We start from the raw sequence: 7,021 nt of genomic DNA on the forward strand, positions 1-7,021 counted from the left end.
TTCATCAAGGATGTCATATTTAAGAAAAGTAACCGTAATAAAATTGACTGATATTCATTGTGAGGTGTAAAATACTGTAATTTCTATCTTACATTGCAATCTAACGGTTATTTTTCTTAAATGAGACCGCCTCGATGATGTATGCAGCCTTCAAAGGGTGCAGCCCTTGAATTGGGACACAGCCATTGTTGGAAAATCTCTCGGGTTCCGTATCCCGAACGAAACGCTTTGATGGGCTTCCACTTGCTCTGGGTGATGCGCTTATCAGGGAGAAGTGCCTATACAAGGAATTCCGGTCTCTCTTTTGACGTCATACAGGACACACGAGAAAAAAGTCTCCGAAACCCGAAGTAGTGGATTTGGCACAGAAATAGAGTACCTCAGAGATGACGTGTTTTTGTATGCAAAAGCCGGAAGTGAGTTAGCATTTTAGGACTTCCGGTTCCATCGCCGAAAGTCTATGGGTTTTTTGAATGGGTTTTTGCTAAATCGCCTGAAATAAGGTCTGTGCTTAACAAAGCCTCTAAATATTTTCACGTTTTGATCTATGACATGAAACACACCAGTTATAACCCGCTTGTGATTTTTTTTAAACCTTTATTGTGTCTTAAAAACGGCGGTTGCTAACAAGTTGCTAAAAGGGACTACTTCCTTTGGCGGGGACTTTAGACGTCATCATGACAAACAGGACATTTGGACAGCATTTCTCATTAAAAAAAAGTGGATAAGTATTCATACACAGCACAGATCATAATCAGTGAGCATGTTTGTAAATAAAGTTGTTTTTAAATAAAGTTTGAGGAAGCTTGGTTGTGGTGACTGATCCACGACCATGGTGTGCTGTAGTCCGTTTATAGCCTACTGTTAGCTTTATATATCTGACCACCTTATTTAGGCTTCAAAATATATAAATGTTGTGTTAACTTGTAAAGATTATCTTGATAGACAAAACGTGTAAGTTTCATAACCCTTTGTTAAACACAGAGCTTATTTTTTTGCGATTTTCCAAAAGTCTATGGGAAAAATGCATAGGTTTTCGATCGAGGGAACCCGTGCGCCGCTAACTTCTGGGTTGGCCTACAAAAACACGTCATCTCTGAGGTACTCTATACTCCGTCATACGTCCAACTCATGTTTTGAAACTTTGGCCATGTTTAGAATGAGAATGCAACTCTTTAACAATGTAAATTAAGTCCGAATGCATGAAATAGCATTACCTAATTAATTACTTAATTCAGTACATATATATGATGAATACAGGTAAAGTTGGACATACCGACTGTGTTATTTTGAAATGGGACACAATAGTGAATCAGATTTTCCTACATTCATTTTAATGGGGAGGGGAATATATTAGAGGAAGCACAGAGAGACTGTTTGGAATAATGCTGCGAGGGAGATAAACTTCTTAAACATGCAAAAAACTTCTTTTGATGCAAAAAACTAGAAGTTAAAAACGTATTTTTTTTTTTTTTTCATGTGATTTATCTTTTATTTGTCTGCTAAAGAAATTATCATATAAATCGTTCAAATTTTCCAGTTTGTTCATAAACACGAAGTACTTTTGTTCCAGTTGTATCCAAGAGTTACAAATTATGAAAAGAAAACATTGAATAACCTCATTGTCATTGCACAGTTGTAAACAAAGAACATTCACTCAGTCAGTAAATTAGTAACTCATTCACATATTCAATAATCAACTTCCGTTACTAATTGTGGTATCAGATGCAGTTGTGGTCTTCATCAATTTATCTCAAATGTCTAGACCTTGACAGCATCTGACACAATAGGATTCTACAGCAGGTACAGCTGACAGTGTGTTTTGTCTGTACTCTTCTGTCCACCCTGCACATTTCTCTAAATTGCATGAAAACACTGAATGCACCATGTTAATAAAATATGGTCATTTTTAGAAGACAGGCTAAAGATCACAAACATCCAAGTTCAGTTTTACTGTCATAAAAGGACAAAAAGATATTCAATGATAGAAGGTCAAATGAAACTCTTACCCCTAATAATGCAATTTTCCAAATTGAAGAGGATACTGCGACACATATGTGGCGCAAAAATCATTGGTCAGGTGTTTCAATATGTTGCAACTGTCCCTCTGATCCAACTGTACACAGTCTGCCCTATAATCATTGCTGCAGTACAGACAAGTTTATTTTGATTCCTTTGTGTCTAGCGCCCTCTTTTGGTAAACAGCTATAAGAGTGCATCCTAGTGAGGCTGCGTCCTTCCTAGCCCTGCTAGAGTCCTCCTAAACATTAAAGGTGCAATGTGTACATTTTAGGAGGATCTATTGACAGAAATGTAATATACATAACTATGTTTTTAGTGGTGTATAAAGACCTTACATAATGGACCGTTATGTTTTTATTACTTTAGAATGGGCCATTTCTATCTACATACACCACGGATCCCCTTACATGTTTTGTGCCGGCATGTTTCTATAGTAGCTCTAAACCAGGGGTGCCCAACCCTTTTGCTGGAGATCTACCTTCCTGCAGTGCAGAGTTCAGAGCCAGCCCTGCTCAACACACCTATCTGTAATTATCATGTGCTCCTGAAGATCTTAATTAGCTGATTCAGGTGTGTTTTTTCAGGGTTGGAGCTAAACTTTGCAGGTACTGTAGGTAGATCTACAGGGACAGGGTTGGGCACCCCTGCCCTAAACGGACATACTGCTCTACAGAGCGTGCTTGCTTCTTGACTAGCTACTCTCTGCTGTCTCAGACGACGACATCTTTGTTCTGTGTTGGCCACCTTAGCTTCTCTATATTGCAATTCGCAACCTCACCACTAGATGCCGCTAAAATGTACACACTGCACCTTTAAACGCCAGAATGAAATGTAAGTGCACATGACGACATAATAAAAGTTTGTCAAAAATACTATTACAATTATAATCTGAAAAATATTTTATATTACAAAGCTTTATAACTGACCTTCTGTTAATGCAGTACAGGTAATTACTATCGTCTGTTGTCTCCCAGTAGTTTACATTAGGATACAATGGGGCTAAAGGCACACCTTAAGAAAAAAATGTGCTTTTCACTACTCTCAAAGTGTATGATTGCAGGAAAAATATATGTTTGTATTGAACATTGATAAAGCAACAGATTTTGTGTGAAAATAAATCATAAAAGTGGTTAATTTGGTTTAAAAATCCTATAAATGTATGAGGTGGTGAGGGGGCCTTTTACCCCACACATGGGGTAAAAGTCACACAGTATTCATACAAATACTTTAGCTAAAATAATATGTTTTAATAATGTCTAGGTTACTACTTGTTGGAAAGAATCACTAATTAGCAAAGTTTGTACTATTTTCTGTTTATTTTGATAAATAAAATAATTATTTTTTGTTCAATAAATATACTGTCATTAAAATAGACCTATGTTAATATAAAATATATTTTAAAAATACAGAAACAAAATTACATTAAAAAGTAAAATCCTGAAAGCATTGAAGGAGATCCTATAATATTTAATTTAGATTTACAGTAGTAACAATAAATGATATTTTATTATGATATGATAAATATAATATTTTTAAATATGGTTGTTTCAATAAATATGGGTATTATCTCTAAGATGGATACCCAATTTGATATATGATATTTGCCATCTGAATCTAACCATGTCATATCAACAAATGGAAAAGTTAGCAAACTATGTATTATCATGTTAAATATGGTGCCTTTTGCCCCAACAGCAGGGGCGCTTTTTACCCCAAATACCATACTTTTACATATTCTTCCGTTATTGAAAAACTGTTGCTTTAATTACCTTGAACAAAACTAAAAATCATTAAGAAGACATTTGTCTGAAAATACAAACATTAATTTAATCAATTCACATTTGCTACTTAAATCAAGAAAATTTTAAAAAACATCAAATATTAGATCAAACTACCTCAGAATCAACTTTGCGTTGCTGCCCGCGATCGCGCCAAAGATCAGACAAATTTGCACGTCCATTTTGAAAAGCGGAGGAATTTAGGAAAATGCTGCGGCAAGTTTTTGTGCCATCTAGTGGTTTAGAGGGAAATAAAATCAAAGGTGCCTTTTGCCCCGTTGTACTCTACGCACAGTTTAGCATATGTGATTCATTTGAAACAAAACTAAAGAAAACAATGCCTTCATCTCCAATTTTGTTTTGTTTTTTGTCTCGCATTATGTAGTGAAATTGGACAAACTCAGTGCTGATTAATTTTCCGATATTTTTTTGTTTGTTTGTTTTTGTTTTTGTTGTTGTTTTTTGTGAATTGGAATGTGTGCAACCCAGACAGCAACATAATGTGGCCCAGATCCGGCCCACATCTGATACATGTGGATTACACACGGACCAGATGTGGGCCGGATCTGGGCCGACATTATATTGCTGTCAGGGAAGGAGTGTGGGTGCCTGGAAGATACACTTGATGTATCCTTAAAAATAAGCCAAATGAAGGATGCGAAACTTGGACTTGTAGGCTACTCATATTTAAAGCGGCCAATACAGCGTTACCCGACTAAACAATTCCGGCAGTGTAGGCTACCTAAAGTTATTTTCTTTGAACTTTTTTCTTTTAACAGATGCCCATGCTCTTAATGGTAATGCTGAGCATCTCTCAATCCAGCCTCTTATAGCTGTTGGCTTATAGTTCAAGATTAAATTGGAGGTTGGAGGTCTCATCCAGGTCTTTAGAAGCTGTTTTGACATAGTCCCACATTCAGGTGATATTCATCATTCTGCCAAAATGCTCACTAGTCTTCCTTGACCAGCCACAGCACTTTACACTTTAGATGTCTCATGGTGTTTTGAAATAATTCTGTGGACATTGTGACCATTCACATCCTGCACATGAGGAATATCCAAAACCAACTGACCAGATTTAGCAATTTTAATAATATCCTCCTTGGTTGCAAAGGACAGCTTCTTCTGTCCATTTTTACTAAAACCCACAAAATAACATCTAATAATATAGCTAATTCTTACCACATAGTGATTTATTGAATTATAGGCTGGGAATAAAGAATGCAAGATTGGTATGACCATTTAGCCAAAAATGACATCCACACAATTCTGTATGTTTCATTGGGTCATGTCAAATGATACAATTGAAACATGGAATGCGTACATTAGTTTTACACTCTAGGCACAACATTCATACAAAATAAAAAAAAATAAACAAATAATTAATAAAAACTAAATTTTAAATAAAGCACGAAGAAGCCAGTTTTCCTAGGTCATGTTTATTATGCCTATTTATGCCTATAGGTTAAATAGGCATTATAAACACATCATTTAATTCTTTTTTTTTTTTTTTAGTAATGTGGATATTTATGTACTGGAGAGTGTCATTTAGATTTGTAGTGTTAAAAAATGTTTTAAATTTTAAAGTGATAAGTCAAAGGTATAGACTTTTTTTGTGAATGATCAAAAAAGTCAAATTACTAAATGAAACAAGTTCATTTTACTACTTAAAATTTGTTAATAGAAAACAATTATCTGAACTCAATAACTGATTATATGGAATGAGTTACAGCAGATTTTTAGTTCCCAGCATGCTTGGCTTCCGACTGTAAAAGGAGAGTATAAGTGTTGAAATTAAGTGTTTTTATTGTTTATTGTTTATTGTTATGTTTTTGCTCAAGATTAAAGGGTTAGTTCATCCATAAATGAAAATTCTGTCATTAATTACTTACCCTCATGTTGTTCCACACCCGTAAGACCTTCGTTCATCTTCAGAACACAAATTAAGATATTTTTGATAAAATCTGATGGCTCAGTGAGGCCTGCATCGCCAGCAATAACACTCCTACTACAGTGGTTCAACCTTAAAATTACAACGCGACAAGAATACTTTTTGTGCGCAAAAAAATAAAATAAATAAATAACGACTTTATTCAACAGTATCTAGTGATGGGCGATTTCAAAACACTGCTTCATGAAGATTTGAAGCTTTACGAATCCTTTGTTTCGAATCAGTGGTTTGGAGCACCAAAATCATGTGATTTCACTAAACGAGGCTTCGTTATGTCATAAGTGTTTTGAAATTTCAATAGTTCACGTGGCTTTGCCAGTTTGATATGCGCTCCAAACCACTGATTCGAAACAAAAGCTTCGTAAAGCTTCGCAGTGTTTTAAAATCACCTAGACTTACTAGATATTGTTGAATAAAGTCACTATTTTGTTTTGTTTTTTGGGACACAAAAAGTATTCTCGTCGCTTCATAACATTAAGGTTGAACCACTGTAGTCACATGAACTGTTTTAACTGTCTTTAGTAGCTTTCTGGGCATTGAAAAAAGGAAATTATCTTTCTTGCAATGCAGGACTCATTGAGCCTCGGATTTCATGAAAAATATCTTAATTTGTGTTCTGAAGATGAACGAAGGTCTTACAGGTTTGGAACGACATGAGGGTGAGCAATTAATGACCGAATTTTCATTTTTGGGTGAACTAACCCTTTATATAGAGGGTGATCTGTTAGTGTTTAATGTTCTGATATGTCTGGTATGTCTGAGTTTTGGGGGGTTACCATTGTGGTGAAAAGTAGAGCCTGTGGTTAGGACGAGGATTGGCCAAATAACATTGATATTATATGCTGCTTTATTTAAAAAGCAATGGTTGTGCATGCTTCAGTACAGTGCTAGTGTCTTTGTTAAGTACTTAGATACATGCAAGTGTGTTTGTGCCACTGCTGACTAGTTATACAAAGTATTTAAGTGGAATTATATTTTAATTTAAAATTATGTGGACTCAAATGGAATAAGTTCACAGTACTCATAAATATTAGTTTTTACTGTGTAAGGGTAGGTGCCTGTTGCACAATAGGAACACCCTCAATTTTTCATGCATTGATTTTTCTTCAATTTTTTGGGGAATACTTATTCTTTGTGTATGAGTATCTGTACTGTGCTCTTAGGAACCTTAAGTGCAGCAGAATTTTTTTTTTTTTTGTAACCTTGGCCAGATCTGTGCCTTGCCACAATTCTGTCTCTGAACTCTTCAGGCAGTTCCTTTGACCTCATT

This window comes from Megalobrama amblycephala, linkage group LG10 (assembly GCF_018812025.1).
Source record: "Megalobrama amblycephala isolate DHTTF-2021 linkage group LG10, ASM1881202v1, whole genome shotgun sequence".
Lineage (NCBI taxonomy): Eukaryota > Metazoa > Chordata > Actinopteri > Cypriniformes > Xenocyprididae > Megalobrama > Megalobrama amblycephala.